This window comes from Bubalus kerabau, chromosome 11 (assembly GCF_029407905.1).
Source record: "Bubalus kerabau isolate K-KA32 ecotype Philippines breed swamp buffalo chromosome 11, PCC_UOA_SB_1v2, whole genome shotgun sequence".
Lineage (NCBI taxonomy): Eukaryota > Metazoa > Chordata > Mammalia > Artiodactyla > Bovidae > Bubalus > Bubalus kerabau.
Window position 1 is genome coordinate 7,035,717 of NC_073634.1, and position 21,367 is coordinate 7,057,083.

Genomic DNA, 21,367 nt, shown 5'->3' on the forward strand with positions numbered 1-21,367 from the left:
AGTTTGGGTCTTAAGGACCATGGCTCTGAAGTGCACTCCAGACACTGGAAATTCTTCTGCTTATAATAACTATAGCAACCTCTGGTCCACCAGTCTCTCAAAACCTTTAAATGCATGTTTGCAGCTGCCAAGCACCAAGCAGTGACCTCCCTAAGACTGGAACATCAGAAAATGAACGAAGACAGTGACCAGCTTCAACATGTAAACCTGAAGCCATGGCCTGTAAATATCACAGGGACTCAGAAGAAAAAGGGCCAGGTCTACGAATACACACAGAGGATCAACAAAACCTGTGAGAACTATAAAGCAACAGACAAGAATGCTGCTGAAGCTTTAAACTTTGATTCCATCACTCAGCTAAGCTGAGTGTCTGAAAGAAAGAGAAGATGGTCATTGTTTAGCCACTCAGTCGTGTCCCACTGTTTTTGCGACACCATGGACTGTAGCCCACCAGGTTCCTCTGTCCATGGAATTCTCCAGGCAAGAATACTGGAGCGGGTTGCCATTTCCTCCTCCAGGGCATCTTCCCAACCCAGGGACCAAACTCTGTCTCCTGCATTGGCAGCTGCTGTCTTTGTCACTGGGCCACCTGGGAAACCAAAGAGGGGAATTGTTAAAAGGAAACAGCAGGCCCGAAATGGAGTCACTGCGCTAAACCCCAAGTCAACAATATAAGACTCAACACCCAGGCTAACTGCAGTGTCAACCACTCAGGAATATAAACTTTAACCAATCCATTTGGACTTAACTGGTCAGCACTGGTGAGGCAATCCACCTGAAAGGCCCTTCCATTTTCCTTAGGAAACCTTGCCTGAAACAATGCATTCTTTGCTAATAATTTGCTTTTTATGCCCCATTTATGCCTTTAAAAACTTCCCGTTTCTACAGCTCACCTGAATGCCTTCCTATATTGCCAGGTGGGATGTTGTCCAATTCGTGAATTATTTAATAAAGCCAACTTGATCTTTAAATTTACTCAGTTGAATTTTTATTGTTTAACAGGGATCTAATGCAGTAAAAATGTCTCAAAAAAAAAAAAAATGTAACCAAGCAGGGCCGTATAGGGTCTTCTTGGACCCCTCCCTCACCCCCAATGTCCTCTGTCTGCCTCTTGTCTGTAGGAAAACTTTAGACTCCCAGGTCTTCCTAGAGTTGTGAAGAATAATCTTAATCAGAGAAGTGAGAAAATGCAGAAAGAAAGGAAAACAATCAAGACGAAACAGTAGTAGTTTAGCCATTAAACAAAGTCAAGGACCTTTGTTTCCTCCTCAAGGACTATAGATAATATTCTGAGCCATGTCCTTTGAACTGTTTTGCAAATACTAAAACCCCACAGGGTGGAAGTTAACCCTATGATTCCACAAGCACATACACCCCAGACCGGTTGAACCAGAAGGTTGATAATGTTAACTACTGGTTATCTCATCACCAACCAATCGGTTGGTATTGGTCAACTCCACCCCTGTCTTTAAAATCTATTCTCTAAAAGCATCAGGGAGTTCAGATCTTTCAAGCGCCAGCTGCCTGGACTCCTTGTTTGGCGCCTGCAATAAACTCTGTCACTTTCCTTCATCACAACCTGATATCAGCAGATTGGCTTTACTACCACCGGGGCAAATGGACCCAAGTCAGGTTTGATAACAAAAATATATCTCTTTAAGTTGAAGACCTCTTTTTCAATAAGACAGATGTAAAAATGAGACAATATATCCGAATCTTTCTAGAAAGCATGCTTTGGTTTATAATTAGACTATATGGCATAGAGGTTTCTCCCACTACAGACTGAATGGACCCTAGGAATGAAGGAATTCTCTCTAATGGGCAGCAGTTCTTGTTTTGTTTAACAAGAACTCTTGGGGAAGAAACACACAGTTGCCTATTCTATGTCCTCCATTCTGCTTTGCTAATGGGACCTCAATTTTATTGGGAATGATGATGTGCCCAACTAAATGAATACATTCCCCAATCTCCCTGACAAACCAGATGACAATATGATGAGTTTCCTGCCATTGACAGTCAAGCAGAAATCGTCAGGTAAGGCTTTTACCTTTGACTCTTCCTCCCTCCTGTTGTGTGGAATGGAGCTTTATTTTTTGCTATTTTTGACTCTGAGGACATAGGCCTCACCCACAGAGATAGGAGAGCTGAAGGCAAGGTGGAGCCTGGGGTCCCAAGTACTTGGTGAAGCTGCCACATCTCGCTTGAATTTTCAGATTTTATATCATTTAAAAGAAATGAACCCAATAAACCACCCCTATTCAGTGGTTCCCAAAGGGCTGCCCTTTGCACTCACCAGAGATTAAAAAATTATTGCTGCCTGGATCTCACTTCAAAAGATTCTGATGTAACTGATATGCAGTGTAGTCCAGGCATACAGTTTAAAGCAAACAAAAAACAACTTTAAAGCTTTCAGATGATTCTAGTGTGCAGCAAATGGTGCCCTGCTTTGTTTAATGCTATGTTCTTGCTGGTTTTAAATTTTGTTGTTTTATTACAAATTCAATAGCCCACAGATACCAGCTTATTTCACTAGGGAACTGCCTGCCCTCAGACTCCCAGTGTGTTTCTAGTTAGAATGACAATTGGGTGCTGTGGATGTGGACACACAAGATAGTACCTAGAACAGAAAAAGGCAGTGGTTGCACAAGCTGACCGGGCCAATAAAACAATAAAACTGTGAGAGGACAAAATAAAGAGAATAACTTCATGACCTTGGGGGCAAAGATGTCTTCAATAAAATATAAAAAGCACTAGCCCTAAAGGAAACAATCAAGAGATTTCTATTTTCATTTTACTTTCATTAAAATTAAAAACTCCTGTTCACCAAAAGATACTGAGCGATTGAACAGGAAAACCAAGTGTGGGAGGAGATATTTGCACTAGCCCTGATATTCAGGATATACAACGGACCTCAATCCATCAGTCAGCAAGAGGAATGGCCCAACAGGAAAATGGGTAAAAAAGAAAGGAAGAAAATGGGCTAAAGACCTGAACAGGCACTTCATGAAATACAATATCCAAATGGCCATAAACTTATGCAAAGGTGCTCAATCTCCTTGGTCATTGGGAAGATGCAAAGTAAGACCATAATGAGAGGCCCCTCTCTACTCACTGTATAATGGTGTAAAATGACTGAAATGAATAAGACTGACAATATCAAATGTTGCTGAAAATATGGAATAACTCCAGTTACTCCATACTCTCCACACTGCTGGGATAATTAACACCAATACTTTGGAAAACTGTTTGACATCATCCAAAAAAGAAAAAGCCAAGTCTTAAATCTTTTGAAGGGAGAAATGTGAAAGAATTTTTGAATGTCTTCAGTAAGGGCCCAAAATTCCCCTCCTCACCCCTAAATTCTCAATACTAAAAAAGGAAGGAAGGAAGACACGAAGGAAGGAAAGAAAGAAAGGAGGGAGGGAGGGAAGGGATGGAAGGAGGAGGACACATTCTGCAAACTTTGACATAAGTAAAATCTGTAGAGCCAAAGAAATTGTACACTCTGTTTACAGTAATGGTACTCTGCAGTTCCATCTTGGTTGGAAACTGGAAATACCATCCAGTATAAATCATAAAAGGTCTTTAGGAACACATTCCCAACATCAAATGCAATTCTGTTGTCCTTGCTCCTATGGGCAGCATGTGACCCAACTTCACTATAATCATTAGGACAATTTCATTGCAAGTGATAGAACCCAGCTTCCCTGGTGGCTCAGATGGTAAAGAATCTACCTGCAATGCGGGAGACCTGGGTTCGATCCCTGGGTTAGGAAGATCCCCTGGAGGAGGGCATGGCAACCCACTCCAGTATTTTTGCCTGGAGAATCCCATGGACAGAGGAGCCTGGTGGGCTACAGTCCATAGGGTTGCAAAGAGTCGGACATGACTGAGCGACTAAACACAGCAACAGGTAGAACCCAATTAGAAGAAAATTTAGCAAAAAGGGGGGTTTGCGGGGAGACTGCTAGGTCACAAGCTGTGGGAGATGAGCCTCAGAAACAGCAAGACACAAACACCCCCAGGATGCCCTCCCTGCTGGCTCCTCATCTCCCCAAATGCAACTCTGTCTTCCTGCTAACGACACACCTGCCGCCAACTAGAGTCCTAGGTTACAATTTCCTCCACTGGGAAAGACACTCATTCTTTCTGATTTCCAGTTTCAAAATTCCAGAAAGGGAGGGGTCATGACTCCCCTCTGGCCGGGTGTCCACTGCTGTCCATTTGTTGGCGGCTGGGAGGCAGGTTTTGAAAAGACCCGCTCCTGAGTTATGGTGGGGATAGGATGGGCGTGAGGGGCAAGAACAGGGAGCCCCTGGTGACGGGGCCACATTCACTTTAGGGGAATTTAGATTTTCTTATTAAACACCAAGGTATAGGATTGTGTTGCTCTGTAGGACCCTCTCTCCAGTGCAGCCTCTCTGGGGACTAGAGTTAGAAGAACAGCAGCCACAGCCCCCAGCCACTGTACCCTTGGAGGTTTACCCACAAAGAGCCTGGGATGCCTCAAACAGGAGGCTATCACACACCATAGGCTATACACTGACCCTCAAACCATGGGAAGCTACGAGTGCCCAGAAACAAAATGTCAAGACGTCAAGATATGCCTGGCATCAGAACACATGGATCATGCAGTGCACCCTAAGGCAGAACTCAACAAGTGCGAGATGAAGCCCAGTTACAAAGAGTGGGGCAGCAAAAGTGTCCCCAAACACCAAAGGCAAGCCAGTGTATGTCGCTCAACACAGAACAGGAAGGCAAAAATGTGTGCCTGCAGACGTGAGACACAGTCTCTGAATGTCCTGCATCCTCAACAGTGGGGATCCGGCTGCTCCTCTGTTCCTTACAGAGAATTTTGAAATCTTTATGTTGGCATTATTAGCTGCAGAAATCTCAGAAAATCCCACAGGCTTCAAGACTGGGTAGATAAAACTTTTTTAAAAACTTATATTATGAGGGCATTTATTTTTATTGATGTATTTGCAATGTTGTGTTGGTTGCCACTGTATAGCAAAGTGATTCCATTATATGTATGCATAATTGATTTTTATATTATTTTCCTTTATGGTTTATCATATTGAATATACTTCCTTGTACAGTAGGACCTAATGCTGTTATTGACTAAGTTGTGTCTTTCTCTTTGTGACCCCGTGGACTGTAGGACGCCAGGCTCTCCTGTCCAGGGGATTTCCCAGAGAATACTGGATTGGGTTGTCATTTCCTTCTCCAGGGGATCTTCCCAACCCAGGAATCAGACCCACATCTCTGGCATTGGCAGGCGGGTTCTTTACCACTGAGCCCCCTGGGAAGCAAAATCAGCTGTATGTATATGAAAAACTCTTTAACAACAGATTCTGTGCATGCTGGATCTCAGTGGACAGCAGTGTAACTTTACACTTTGTATCATGTTTCTTCTACCAAGTAGGAGTATTTTACAGGAAATTGTTCTTCCTGTGTTGCTACCAGTAGACACACTGTGGCAGAGCCCAGTCTGATCCTTGCCATCAGCACGGTTACCAGTGCTCCTGGTGCGACCCCAGCGAGCACAGACCTGGTGGACAAGCTGCCGCCTGCCTGGGTTTCCACATGAGTAGACACTAATGTTGCTTCACCCAGCGTTTCTCAGTTCATTTCCTGAAAAGACAGCTGTCTTCTTCCAGTTCCTTAAAAAGTGCTTTAGTATCTTTTTAAAAATATGTATTTATATTTATGCATCTGACTGCACTGGTCTCAGCTGCAGCACACAGCACCTTCAGTCTTCGCTGTGACGCGCAGGATCTTTAGCTGTGCCCTGTGAACTTGTGGTTGTGCCATACGGGACGTAGATTCCTGACCAGTGATCGAACCCAGGTCCCCTGTACTGGGAGTGTGGAGTCTTTGCCCCTGGACCACCAGGGAAGTCCTACAAGTGCTTCAGTATCTTCTCCAGCTGTCTTGTAGTTCTCAAAATGTTGACTTCGTCAATAAAGAAATGGTCTGGATCTGCTCTCTATGGACAGTAAGTCAATTTGTGACTTTATCAATACTACAGAAACAAATAAGTAAAAAATAAATGGCCTGTTAGACTCAAAAGAGCCAGGGATGTCACTGAATTCTACTTGAAGCTTCTGGTTACTTGAGGGTTCTTCAGACCCATGGGATCTGTCATCAAACACAAAGTACTGGGCTGAGTCGGGGAGAGCGTGAGGGAGCAGTGGGCCCCCACCACAGAACAAATCCCAGAAAAGGGAGAACGTTCCCACAGATGGTGGGACCTGGGAGCAGGAGGGGCGGAGGATGCTAGGAGGCGAGTCAGACGTGCATTAACTGTTTAGTGCCACCTTACACTGAAGGAGAGGCCTTCTGGACTCTACCCTGGAATTCCTCCCTTTTTCTCCGCTAAACTCCTGCCATCTTGGCAACGACCTGGCTTCGAAAGAGAGAAAATGCTGTCTTAGAGATGAAGGCGTGAGGTCGGTAGACAGTCATTACTGACTCCTGTTCGCGCTGCCTTTCCTTTCTAGGTGTCTGGAGGCCTTTGAGAAACGAGGAGAGGACACAGAAAGCAATAATGAAGAAGAAAAAGAACCTGGAACACAGAGTCTGGGATACCAGAGCAGTAAATTGGTGACTAAGGTTGAAGATCATAATTGATATAAATGCTACACGTTATGCAAAGAATGATGAGGTGTAAGAGAGGACAAAAGAGAATATGGGAGAAACAGTGATGTCCCTTCCTGTGAAAGGCTACCTTTACATAGGGAAACAAATAAGATCAGAGATTATAAACGGTCTAGTTGAACTGGACCAATGGAAGGATTCATTCAGCACTTAAATTTAAAAACTGGGAGATTTCCACATTAAAATCTGGGAATCCAGCTTCTTGTGAAAAATCAGAAGATGCAATAACCCAAGACATGCGTCCTCAGAGGGCAATAATCCGTGCTTGGTCTGCAAGGAGCCATCCGGAAGGATGGGACAGGCAATCTCCTCTCGGACATTCCCCAGCACTCCCTATCATCTTACTCCTTTTTAAAAAATAAAATTTATTTACTTATGGCTGTGCTGGCTCTTCATTGCGATGCACAGGCTTCTCGTGGTGGTGGCTTCTTTTGTTGTAGAGAATGGGCTCTAGGAACGAGGGCTCAGTAGCTGTGGCACATGGGCTTAGTTGCTCTGTGACATGTGGAATCTTCCCTGACCAGGGATTGAACCCATGTCCCTTGCATTGGCAGGCAGATTCTTAACCACTGGACCACCAGGCAAATCTCTCATCTTACTCTTTACCACTGTGACTTCTGGGCCCCTATAGCACATGAATTTGTTATTCCTGACTAGGACATCTGAAACATTAGATGAACAATTAGAGGATGATTCTGTACCTGCAACAAAAGGCCACTTATGCAGTCCAGCCTCCCTGCGTTCTCATGGCAAGAGGAGCGCCATAAATCAATTCCATACATTATCACCATTATCAGGGGCTATCGGGCTGGCTGCTGAATGAATCCATCTGTCTCTGGCAGTTGGACAAGGAAGCCTAGTTGCAGTGGCCAGCCTTGCACTGGGGGCCCCCTTGGAGGACAGAGTGGATTTTAGGATGGATGGTGTGTCGACCCTGTACACCGCTGCTCAGCTCCGGGGGGGCAGAACAGGAAGTCGGGATCCTGTCCTGACATCAGCCTTCAACACAAGGGTGCCATGGGGAATGCATGAATAATTGACGTCACAGCCAGACCACGCTCAGCAAGCTTCAGTGGCAACGAATTAGCCTTGTGTGCACTTCCTGTCTATACATCAGTTTCTTTTCCACCTCGTGTCTCTGGCGAGCTTATGAATGAGTGCATTCTCTGATGCTTCTGCTGTCGGACAGGCAGTCTCAGGATCCTGGCCTGAGCTTCCAATTTCTGACTTGCTGTTTACAAGCTGTACATTATAAGATTTCTAATAACACATGACTTTAAAACTGCCTCTGCTAAAGAGGAGTCTGGATGGAAGTGGAGAAACAGTGGTTCTTTTAGCTTTTCTGAACATGTGTGCATGTGGGGATCAGGAGACCTGGGTATTCTGGTGGGAGAACGTGGGGTGGGGGGTTCAGTGGGAGGAAAGCAAACATTTCAAGAACATTCTCTGACTTGGGCACGTTACATGTGTTTTCATTGCTTATAGCACTTTATAGTAGTGATGGACAGGGAAGCCTGGCGTGCTGCAGTCCATGTGGTCGCAAAGAGTCAGACACGACTGAGTGACTGAACTGATTGATAGCATTTTACAGATGAAGAAACAGGTTCCTCCAACGTGAATCCCTAAAAATAGAATGTGCATCACATTTGCAACTTCAGATTTTCCACAACAAGGACCTACTCTGTAATGAGCTACATGGGAAAATAATCTCAAAAAGAATGAATACACACGTATGTATAACCAAGTCATCTCACTGTACACCTGAAACTAACACAACATTGTAAATCAACTACACCACAGCATAAAATATAATTTTTTTTCCAGTAAGCACGTATTCAAAAGGTAAAAACAAAAGTAAAATGAGTTTTGATGATATATTTTATTTCACTCAAAACTCCAAAATAATTCATTTAAATATGCACATGCTAAGTCATTTCAGTTGTGTCCAACTCTTTGCAACCCCATGGACTATCAGCCCTCCAGGCTCCTCTGTCCATGGAATTTCCCAGGCAAGAATACTGGAGGGGGTTGCCATGCCCTTCTCCAGGGGATCTTCCCAACCCAGGGAGGGAACCCGTGTTTCTTACATTTCTTGTATTAGGAGGCAGGTTCTTTACCACTAGCACCACCTGGGAAGTCCCTTTAAATATATAGTCAGTGTGAAAAATTATGACTGGGATATTTCGCTTTATTTTTTCAGATTAACTCTTTGAAGTTCAAGATGGAGCTCACATTTAGGGTACCTTTCAGTGTGGACTGGCCACAGGAAAAGCGCTTAAAAGCCACGTGTGCAGCAGCATGGAACTCTTTATGCAACAGTACAGTCCTGGGCAGGAGGGTGCACTCAAAGCTGCCCGACCTTGGGCAAATTGCTTAATGTTTCGGGCTTCCTGTTCCCTTATCATAAAGCCTGAAGGAGAGTAGTTGGACTTTGCCCAGCTCGCACCTGTATGCTCAGTCCCTCCTGGTTTTATGACAACAGATGAGCAGGACACAGTGGTCATTGTGTCAGAGAGACAGGGAAAGCACAGGTGCAGACAAATGGCAAAATGACTTATGTGACGTAATTCCCAGTCGTATCTGAAACTTAGGTGCCACAGTTTGTGAAAGGCAGTTTTCACAACATGTGAACAGTGGGTCACGCCTAAGAGCATTTGAAGCCTGATCAGCCCTCCACCCCTCGGTGCCCCAGGGGGCTTCCAACAACTGTCAACTGGCCTTTACCCGGACAGGACGGTACTGTCACCGCCGGCCATAAGCATTTTCTATGAGACACTGGGGAGATGACAATCTGCTTTAACCTCATCACAGGACACTGTAACTTCTCTGAGATTCGTGTGTCGATATTTGTTGACGATGATGACTTGCCAAAGCAAGAAGGAGTGTGCAAAAATGCTGCAGGCAGGCTGCTTGAACAGCTTTCCTGTTTTATTCAGACCAATCAGGCTGAATTTCTAATAAGAGTATTCAAAGAATTGATGCTAGTTAGCCAAAATCTCGGGCTTCCCAGGTGGTGCTGGCGGTGAGAAACCACCTGCCAATGCAGGACATGTAAGGGACGTGGCTTCGATCCTGGGTCGGGAAGATCCCCTGGAGGAGGGCACGGCAGCCCACTCCCGTGTTCTTGCCTGGAGAATCCCCATAGACAGAGGAGCCTGGCGGGCTACAGGCCATGGGGTCGTAAAGAGTCGGACATGACTGAAGCATCTCAGCACAGCACACAATGCAAAATCTTAGCTAGAGAAAGTTAACTAGGACAAGAATTTATGAAAAGCAGAATATCTTTGTTAACCAAAGGGGAAGTTTATTCTGATAAAATCAGGTTGCTAAGGTACAGAATAAGATGCAACTTAAAATTATCACAAGAAGGGACTTTTCTGGCGGCCCAGCGGTTAGGACTGTGCCTCCAGTAGAGGGGGCCTGGGTTTGGTCCCTGGTCAGGGAACTAAAATCCCACACGCCACTTGGTGCAAGCCAAAAAAAAAACTCTTTTTAAATTATCACAAGAAGAAATTGCACAGAAGTGAGGAGAACTTGCCTTTGGACCAAACAAATTCCCTCACGTCTTGGTTTTCCCACCTTTTTCACCGTAACTTTGTTTCCTTACTTTTAAAATGGGAAAAATATATACCTTCCAGAGATAAGGGGTGAAGTTAGACTCTTAGCATGATAAATGTTAGCTCCTCTTTTATCTCCATTAAAGCTATATATATAAAGCTCGCTCTTTTATCTATATTACTGAGAATAGATGAGGTGAAACAGCTAAGAAAAAAAGGCAAAGACTTTGGCGATTTTGAGTGCTTTTGCCTTTTTGTGGCTTAATTTCTTTGAATAAAAAGAACTAATTGTTTCTCTGATTAGGAAAGTAACACATTGATTGTTGGATACTTAGAAAATACAGAAACATGTATTTTTTAAATGACCAGTAATTCTACCACCACCCAGAGATATATACTGTTAATACTTTTGGTTCTCTCATAAGCATGCCTACATGCAAACATTTTTATTTCTTTGTACAAAACTGGAATATTACAAAAAATGTTATAGCCCAATTTTCACTTGTATACTTTTATTTTTAAAAAATTCTTAAAAATTTTGGAATTTCTCTTATTTTAAAAATATTGTGTGAGAAATGACTTAATAGTTACATAATATTTCACTATTGGGTGCACCATATTTTATTTAGCCCTATTTTTGGAAAAGTAGGCTGTCTCCAAGATTTTCAGTATAGAAAGTCTGCATGATATTCTTGCACACAAATTTGGGTGCACATCTGTTGATGTCTTTAGGATAAATTCCTAGGAGTGGAATGAAAAATTCTAAGGGCTTTTAAGAGGCCCTGACACATTACTGGGCTCCCCTGGTGGTTCTCCAGTCTTCTTGCTGGGAAAATCCCATGGACAGAGGAGCCTGGAAGACTACAGTCTTGGGGTCACAAAGAGCCAGACGTGACTGAGCAATTGAGAAGCAGCAGCAGCAGCAGCAGACACATCACTAATCACCCTCTGAAAGGATGTAACTGACAATGGCTCTCCCTTGGGCGAAAGATCATTCTTGCACCATCTGGCTCCAGACCCAAATGATCAACTCCAATTTGAAAGCAATAGATTGTGAATGGATGGGTTGTAGGTACGTATAGGAGTTCTAGCTTTCTCTGAGGCTCGATATATGATTTCCCAACTTTTGTAATTGGGATGCAGGGCTCAGAAAACTGAGAGTGGGCCAGGTAGTTTCCAGAGATGAGAACTTCACTGAGAATGGGAAGCACTCGTCAGCTCTGGGATCAAATATAGTATTGTACTAAGAATGAGGAAGGTCCATACAAATGGCAAGATGCTGGGTGGGTTCAAATTCTCTAAGGGGAACACGTTTGCTCTAGACGACTTCCGCCCTCAGCGGATGAGGCTTCTGGCTGTATGCCAGCTGTAATCAGCTAGAAACAGAGCAGCCCGGAAAAACAGAAAACCAGGCTGGGGGGCGCAGCTGGAAGACAAGGGCCTGGGGGCCGGAGGAGCCAGGAGAGGAGCTCAGGGCAGGAAAAGCTATGAGAAGGAGGGACTGGGTCTGCGGTACAACCACACCAAGAGTCTGCTGGAGACTAATGACAAGCTTTCCACCTTTATTCAACATAGTTTTGGGAACGTCCCTGGTGGTCCAGTGGTTAAGAATCCACCTTGCAATCAGAGGATGTGGGTTTGATCCCTGGTTGGGAAGCTAAGATTCCCACATGCCACGGAGCAACTAAGTCCACAGAGCAGCAATTACTGAGCCTGTGCACTCTGGAGCCCACTTGCTGCAATGAAAGATCCTGCATGCTGCAACCAAGACCCAACACAGCCAAATAAAGAAATATATTTTTTAAAAAACACATAGTTTTGGAAGTCCTAGCCACAGCAATAGGAGATGAAAAAGAAATAAAAGGAATTCAAGTGGGAAAAGAACAAGTAAAAATGTCATTGTTTGCAGATGACATGATACTATACACAGAAAAATCCTAATACGTAGAAAATCCTAAAGATGCTACCAGGAAACTATTAGAGCTCATCAATGAATCTGGTAAACTTACAGGATACAAAGTTACTACACAGAAATCTCTTGCATTTCTATACACTAACAATGAAAGATCAGAAAGAGAAATTAAAGAAACAATCCCATTTACCATCACATCAAAATAAATATACCTAAGGAGACAAACAACCTGTACTCTGAAAACTATAAGATGCTGATGAAAGAAATAACTAATTATATTTTATATTGTAGTATAATTGCTTTACAATGTTGTGTTCGTTTCTGCTGTACAACTAAGTGAAATAGCTATACGTATACATGTGTCCCCTCCCTCTTGGACCTCCCTCCCCCGCTACCCCACCCCTCTAGGTCATCCCAGAGCGCTGAGCTGAGCTCCCTGTGCTCCCACGAGCTTCCCACTAGCAGCTATTTCACAGCTGGTAGTGTATGCATGTCAATCCTAATCTCCCAACTCATTCCATCCTCTCCTCCCCCTCCCCCAGGGGGGTATCCACACACCCATTCTCTACATCTGTGTCTCTATTCCTGCCCTGGAACTACATTCACCGTACAATTTTTCTAGATTTCACCTACATGCATTAATACACAATATTGTATGTGAAGCACATCTTGACAAAGCTGTACTTAAAAAAAAAAAAAAAACAGCTTGGCAATGTTCTGAGGAGAGAAAAAGACAACATCTGAACAAGGCTGAGGAGGGTGGGAGGGTAGGGTGGGGAGGGGGGCTGGGGGAGGAGCCAGCCATGCTAAGATCCCCCTCCTCTCTGAAGCATCCTTTGCCCCCTGAGATCCTGCTGGGCACCATCTCCTGTCTCCTTGCCTTCCTGTCCCTGTGCCTGCCTGAGACAGTTCCATGGAATCAGATATTTCCTATTGGCTCTGGTTCTGGAAACTGCAGAGTTGTTCAAAGCCAGGCTCAGGAGTCAGAAAGACCTGGGTTTCAGGAAGGGTTGTGTCACCATCACTGTGATATTGGACACATTTGGTACCCTCTCTAAGCCCGTTTCTTAAGATTGGGGTAATATCTATTTCAAAGAGTTGTTTTGAGGCTTAAATGAGGTAAAGCTCAGAAGGTTGCTTGGGAAGAAGAGAGCGGACAGGATCTAAGGAAAATGTCATCACGGAGGAAGCCAGAGTCCTCAGAACATGGCCTCGCTGGTACTTATTTTGGCCACTTGGTTGTGTTTAGATGGGTAAGGACACGGATGTCCGCAGATGTTCCTGCCAAGTGAGGTGTTGCTAAATTACCAGCTTCCCTTAAACAGAAGAAGAGGGAAAGCAATAAACAGTAGCTGAGCATTTACTATATGCCAAGGCTTAAAACTCAACATTAAAAACAAACACAAAAAACCTAAGATCATGGCACACAGTCCCATCACTTCATGGCAAAGAGATGGGGAAAAAGTGGAAGCAATGACAGATTTTATTTTCCTGGGCTCCAAAATCACTACAGACAATGACTGCAGCCATGAAATGAAAAGAAGCCTGCTCCTTGGAAGGAAAGCTATGGCAAACCTAGACAGTGTATTAAAAAGCAGAGACCTCACTTGGCTGACACAGGTCTGTATGGTCAAAGCTATGGTTTTTCCAGTAGTTATGTAAGAATGTGAAAGTTGGCCCATAAAGAAGGCTGAGTGCTGAAGAATTGATGCTTTTGAATTGTGGTGCTAGAGAAGACTCTTGAGAGTCCCTTAGACTTCAGGGAGAGCAAAGGAGTCCATCCTAAAGGAAATCAGTCCTGAATACTCATTGGAAGGACTGATGTTGAAGCTGAAGCTCCAATACTTTGGCCACCTGATGCAAACAAGAGACTGGGAAAGACCCTGATGTTGGGAAAGATGGAGGGCAAAAGGAGAAGCGGGTAGGCAGAGGATGAGATGGTTAGATAGCATCACTGACTCAATGCACATAAATCTGAGCAAACTCCGGGAGATAGTGGAGGACAGAGTAGCCTGGTGTGCTGCAGTCCATGGGGTCATAAAGAGTAGGACACGATTTAGTGACTGAACAACAACAAAAGTGCTTGCCGTTCAGTATCTCATTTGCTACTTATAACAATAGTTCTAAGTCACAGATGAGGAAACCAAGACTCGCACAGCTAATCATTACAACAAGGCCACTAAACACTCTTACAATGTGTGCAAATCATCTACTAACTCATCGGATCCTCACTATCCTGGAAGGAAGTGTCATATTGTGATTTATAAGAAGTAAATAATTGGTCTTGTCCCTGGGAGCACAGAGCTGAGTGTTGAGACTGAAGGTGTCGTGTCTTTTGTTATGTTAATGAGCTGTTCAGTTTTGTATGAGAGGGAGACCCACGAGGGCCTCTCCCTGCCCCACAGTTATGAAACACGCTTAGGGAGAACTGAACTCCATGCTAATTTAACAGTTATTAATAATTTATAACACTTGTTCCTCAAGGATTGTTTTTCCACGGTGCTCAAAGCTCAAGAATTAGAAGATAATAAAATTTTAGCATTAAGATAAAACTGGGTTAAGAGCTTTTCTGCCTCCATTTTAGGTTATAAAGTAATAAACAAAGATGCCCCTGCAGGCTCCCATGTGCAAAACTCTAATGCAACTATGTAAATCAAGAAAAAAGTAATAAACAAATTAGAAGAAAATGATCATCTGGTACACATGAATAGATGATTAGAGTAATAGGCCCACGTGAAGAATGGGAACGGGACAGGACGGGGCTGGTGTCCAGCGCCAGCTCTGTCGCCTGCAGGGACGTGTGACCTGCAGGCCTGGCTTTACCCTTTCAGCAGGTGCCCAGTGGGCAGCTGTGACTTGACACCGGCTGGACTAGTCTCACCAAAATCAAGGAGACGCCTTCCGTGTGTGGTCCTCACCCACCTTCCTGCCCTTCCCCTCTTTTAAAACAATTCCAGGGACTTCCCTGGGGGTCCAGTGGTTAAGAATCCACTCCGCAATGCAGGAGATGCAGGATTGATCCCTGGTCGGATAACTGAGATCCCACATTCCATAGAGCCACTGTGCCTGCCTGTTGCACCTAGAGAGTGCATGTGTCGGAACAGGAGATTCTGCACGAGGCAACGACGATCCCACGCACTGCAACTAAGACCCAACGCAGCCAAATAAGTGTTCTTTTAAAACTTGTACAATTAAAAACAAAATTCCATTTATAAAAAAAAAGATAAAATGGAAATGCTTTGACTGCTTGGGGCTTCCCTGGGACTCAGTGGTAAAGAATCTGCCTGCAATGCAGGAGACCTGGGTTTGATTCCTGGGTCAGGAAGATCCCCTGAAGAAACAGCACCCCACTCCAGTATTCTTGCCTGGGAAATCCCATGGACAGAGGAGCCCGGTGGGCTCCAGTCCATGTGGTCACCTGCCCAGCCTTTCCTACTTGGAGGCTCTAGTGTTGGTGATGCTGGCGGTCTCTTGGCTCTGCTGCTGTTTTCTCTGAAGTGAAGTTATCAGTCGCTCAGTCGTGTCTGACTCTGCAACCCCATGCATTGTAGGCTGCCAGGCTCCTCTGTCCGTGGGATTTTCCAGGCAAGAATACTGGAGTGGGTTGCCATTTCCTTCTTCAGGGGATCTTCCCAACCCAGGGATCAAATCCACATCTCTGGCATTAGCAGGTGGATTCTTTAATGCTGAGCCACCGGAGAAGCCCTAATTGAAATGTTTGCACCTGGACAAACACTCATTTCCTTGAGCAACAGAATACAAAGAAACTATAAGGAACTAAAAATAACTTAGCAGAGTCAGGGCAATTATGAACCATAAGATACAAAAAGGCCACAAACGAGCTGCCAACTCTGAGCAAAAGCAGGATCCTGGGCATGCCCCCCTGCACACCGCACCACCCAGGGCGCGGGCAGAGCCTCTCAGCCACCCCTCCAGCTGGACCCACTGAGCCACAGCCACGCGCACCCCATTTAAGGGACAGCCCACCCCCACTCAGGCAGCAAGCAAGGGCACCTGTTACTTGTTTTGCTACCTTGTACTGTAGCCCTGAGCCTCAATAAAGCCTTGCCTGAATTCCTCTAGGGGCCCACTTATCCATTTCTATTGATTAAAGAATCTAAGGCAATGTGGGAGACTGGGTTCAATTCCTGGGTTGGGAAGATCCCCTGGAGAAGAGAATGGCAACCCAGTCCAGTATTCTTGCCTGGAGACTCCCCGTGGACAGAAGAGTCTGGCGGCCTACAGTCCATGGGGTCCCAAAAGAGTCGGACGCCACTGAGCAACTAAAACTTAGGGAGAGTCCAAGAATCCAGACTGGTAATAAAACAAAAGCACCATAGGACAGGCTTCCAGTTCGTAACCCCCCTGTGACCTGGCACCAGCATTTCCTTTTATTTCCTCTAGAGCCGGGCCGCCAGCCCCTGGTCTGTGGCTTGTCAGTCCCTTTCCATCGCTCCTCATCTGCTCGCATTACCCGCTTAGCCGCTCACCACCGCCCACCCCCCCCCCCCACCCCGCCTGTCTTCCTCACCAGAATGCAGGACAACAAGGTCCAAGCCCATCTCCATCGCCACGGTCTGCAGCGCAGGGCCCGCGCATCAGATCCTGTCAAAACATAGCGCTCTGAACGCCCACGCGCAAATCCGTCTCCGCACCTTTCCGCCCTGCCCAGGTGGTATGCGTCCTCCCCTGCCTTCTCAGCTGTTCCTATTTATCCATCCCTGCGAGCCTTGCATCCCCTTGCTCTGCTCTGCACCTCCCAGCACTTCGGTTTCTATGCCGAGCTGGTTTGGATCCATGGCGCTAGGCTTCTGTCCTGTTCGGCTTCTTCATGCAAGCAGCTGACTTCAGAGAAAAGTGGAAGTCAACAGGAAAAAAAAAGCCTCATGGTCTCACCATGAAGCCCACAAATCTACCTGAGTTTGCTGTCCTTTCCTCCTTTCTGTCTGCCAAGATGACATCATCCTCTTTCTCCACAATGTGCCGGAAGGTGTCTAACAACTGGCTCTCTGGGGCTATTGAAAGCTCTGATGTGTAGAGGTCCCTGATTTCTGTGGTGTCAATACTCCCATCACGGCCAGCTTCAAGCTCCCAGCTTGCTATCTCTAAATGCAGAGATGGAAGAGATGCACAGAAAGGTGTCATCCGTGTTATTCTCAGCCTATGAACATAGTGACTTCCTAGTGGCTCAGAGTAAAGAATCTGCCTGCCAGTACAGGAGATGGGGGATCCTGGGCTGGGAAGAGTCCCTGTAGAAGGAAATGGTAGCCTACTCCAGAATCTGTCCAGGAGAATCCCGTGGACAGAGGAGCCTGGTGGGCTATAGTCCATGGGGTTGCAAAGAGTTGGACACGACTGAGCAACTGAACATGCAGCATGCAATCTACGCTCCGACTTTCTGGACACAGTCTGGGTATTCTAGAATTCACTTCGATCCTATCACTATCTCCCTGGAGCTAGAGTCACAGCCCTCAAGTTCAGGGCTCAACTCCTCAAGACTGCCTCCAACTAGACTCCAGTTACCAGTCACAGGCCTGCTGCGCTTCCGACGTACTAGCCATCAATCAGGGGTTCCCACGACTGCCTCCTCAGGGTCAACAGAGTGCTAGACTGACTCGCAGATCTCAGGGAAACAGTTTCCATATATTTGCCAGTTTCCTATAAAGGATACAACTCACAACCAGATGGAAGAGATTCCTGGAAAGGGTGTATGTAGAGTGGTGAGGGGAGGCATGGGAGGGGGCACACAGATCTCTCCTGCCTTCTCTTGAATCCCACCCTTCCGTTGGTGTGTTCCCCAACCTGACAGCCTCCAAAACCTGTTCTTAGGGTTTTACGGACATTCCATGTTTGATTAAATCACTGACTATTGGTGACTGAATGCAACCTCCACACCCTCCTCTCCCTGGCAGTGTGGGGATGAGGTTGAAAGCTCCAATCTTTTTTTTTTTGGCTGCATCCCAGGCAGCACGTTAGTTCCCTCACCCAACCAGGGATTGGACTTGCGCCGCCCCATTCCCTGCATTGGAATTGCGGAGTCTTAACCACTGGACCACTAGGGAAGTCCTGAAAGCTCCAGTCTTGAATCTCAAGGTTCATTCCTCTGGCAAACCAGCCCCAAACCTCCAAGAGTCACTTTATCAGCACGAGCTTTGAAGTAGGGCTTGTTCTGAACAACGATAGCGGTTCCTCTTACCCTACCCGGAACTTGCAAGGGTTTCAGCAGCTCTTGTGCCAGAAACAGTACAAAGACCAAATCCACCTATTTCTTACTATATCACGGTCTTTCAGGGACGATAGCAGGAAGAGCAGATCTGTGCAGGGATGTGGTCTAGAGCTGCAGGTGCTGACTCTACTGGGAGTCCAGAGATGCTGAGGAGGTTGATGGGGCCACAGCAGCGGCCTGGGATGCAGGGACAAAGCTGTCAGCATGTGGACGGTGGCCATGTCATATAGATTAAAACAAAAGCTTTTCAGAGGGCTTTCCTGGTGGTCCAAACGTAACTTGTAAATGTATGGTTTCAGTTGTGTCCGGCTCTTGTTGCATCTGACTCTTAGCCTCCTCATGGACTGTAGCCCTCCAGGCTCCTCTGTCCTTGGGATTCTCCAGGCAAGAATACTGGAGTGGGTTGCCATGCCCTCCTCCAGGGGATCTTCCCACAGCACTTGTCACATTGAGTCACCACACAAGAGGCCACGGGACCCGACTCCCTCCCTGAGTATCCCCCTCCCCACCCCTCTGTGTACCAGTGCTCAGCTCCTGGTGGATGATCAGTAAAATATCTGTCAAAAGAAGATATTATGAAATGAGCTTCCTGAGGCTTGGGAACCAGCCCCAAAGAATGAAAATCCCAGTGTTGCTGGTATTGGAAACATCTGGTCCCTGGAGTCTGGCCAGTCTCTCCTGGATGCTAAGAACTGTGTACTCAGGAGACAGGAGGGCGTTCAGAGATGCCAGGCTCCCAGGGATGCCAGGAAATGGACCTGCTTGTTTCCTCGATGGCAGCCTCCCTTTCTCTGGCCCCATTTCAAACATGTCCCAAAAGCCCGACCCCTCAGTGAGACCTTCCTCAGCCCCACCCTGGATAAATACGCAGCTGCTACAGCCCCGCGCTTGCCAATACTCTCCTGGGATTGTCTTTGGAGCACGGGCTCTAATTTAGTAGTATTTTTATATTGTGTATCCATTTATGGCTTGGTTGCATACAGCAAAGCGCCTCTTCACGGGAGTGACTGAACTTCTTGGGCAGAGAGACGAGGAAGTGACCTTGGGATTTAGATGTTGGCACGAGGCCTTCTGGGCTTCCCAGGTGGCGCTGGTGGTAAAGAACCTGCCTGCCAATGAAGAGACTTAAGAGACATAGGTTTGATCCCTGGGTTAGGAAGATCCCTTGGAGGAGGGCATGGCAGCCCACTGCAGTATTCTTGCCTGGAGAATCCCATGGACAGAGGAGCCTGACCGGCTACAGTCCATGGGTCACAAAGAGTTAGACAGGACTGAAGAGACTTAGCACGTGTGCATATACATGAGGCCCTTCTGGAGTAACTCAAGGATCCCCTCGGGAGAGTTACAACCATGGTTACAGGAAAGAACATCCCTTTATTCCAGATTTACAGTCCAGGGCTGTGCTAAGTGCAGAGCAGAACAGAACTTGTCACGTTCCCCAAACCAGGGGTCAGGTCTTCAAAACAGATGTGAATCTCTTCTGGAAACATCTTCATAGACACGCCCAGAAATAACATTTAACCAGGCATTGTGTGATCCAATCAAACTGACACATAAAATCCACTCTTCCGGGAGGACGTGGTGTTCTTTTCTCCCTCAAAGTGGCTGAAATAAAGGTTAGACTGTGTCCACTTTACACTGTTATGAAACGCAAACCAGTGAACACACACATGCTTTGGTAGTTTTGAAACCAGTTTCCTAGCCGGGTGTGTCCCTGCCTTTCATGACACCAGCCCCAAAAGTAATAAACGGGCAAGCCAAGCAGTGATAGCTCACAGCTGCTCTTTAAGTGGTGCATTGTTTCTGTTGTTCGGTCACTAAGTTGTGTCCGACTCTGCAGCTCCATGGACTGCAGCACACCAGGCTCTTCTGTCCTTCACTATCTCGTGGAACTTGCTCAAACTCATGTCCATTGAGTTGGTGATGCCCTCTGTCATCCCCTTCTCCTCCTGCCCTCAATGTTTCCCAGCGTCAGTTTTTTCTTTTTTTTTAATTTAATTTTATTTTTTGACTTTACAATATTGTATTGGTTTTGCCATATATCAACATGAATCCGCCACAGGTATACACGTCTTCATATCACGTATCCAAAATATTGGATAAGTCCTTCCAATGAATATTCAGGGCTTTCCTTTAGGATTGAGTGGTTTCATCTCCTTGCAGTCCAAGTGGTGCATTATAGGAAAAAAAAAACCAACAACTTTGGTTTCTTTCTTATTTTAAGTAACATTCTCGGCAACATGTTTATGGTTTTTGAGCAGGGGACATAAATAAATATTGTGGAAAACACATTTGCATACCTTCCAACATCTCAATCATTGTGGCAGATATCAAAAGCTCCAAAAGATGTCACCACTAAATCAAGTGGCTTCAGAAATGCAGTCATAAATCTGTAGTCGAGCCTTTCCAGAAGAAAAGTGAACAACAAATCAACTGCCCTCACACAGTTCATTTATTTAATTTATCCTTTGGATTTATGAAGCGATCCAATTCATCTAAAGATGCTTCATTAGAGGTGGCTGCTCAGATGGATTTTCATTGAGAACATACAGTTCCCGGAACCAGTGACTCACATCTTATATTTTTGTGCATCCTGTTCAGCCCCTTGAACCTAGTTTTCTCCAACTCAGAAGGTCAAGGGATTAACCCCTTCAGCACCTTTTAAGGGACACTTATTCAGTGCCACTGAGGCTGTTGACTTCAGTTGCAGCTTTCCGGGCTCATAAAATGATCAATAATATCCACAGACAGGGAAGGGAGGAAAAACCAGTTCTACCTAATGGATGAATAATATTCTTTCAAACACCCCTAGAAAATGAAGAATCACTCTTTAACCTAGGTTAAAATTCTGTCTTGGAGACCTCTCCAAATTGGCAAATCTCCTTTTTAGACGTACTATTCCAGTTGGCTCAGTGGTAAACCCACCTGCCAATGCAGAAGACATGGCTTCGATCCCTGATCTGGGAAGATCCCACATGCTGCGGAGCAACTTAGTCCCTTGCACCACGACTA

General features: G+C 45.6%; 1 protein-coding gene across 2 annotated transcripts in view; it reads right to left on the reverse strand.

Annotated features, from left to right (window-relative positions):
- The window catches only part of MGAT4A (alpha-1,3-mannosyl-glycoprotein 4-beta-N-acetylglucosaminyltransferase A), a 172,017-nt gene extending 155,214 nt beyond the window's left edge, over window positions 1–16,803 (reverse strand). Inside the window, exon 1 of one of the 2 annotated variants that reach the window (XM_055539416.1) lies at window positions 16,661–16,803. The gene's annotated coding sequence lies outside the window, so the exon portion shown is untranslated. The remainder of the gene's footprint in view (window positions 1–16,660) is intronic. The other variant, XM_055539418.1, reaches the window with a different exon arrangement.
- Window positions 16,804–21,367: the final 4,564 nt, after the last annotated feature.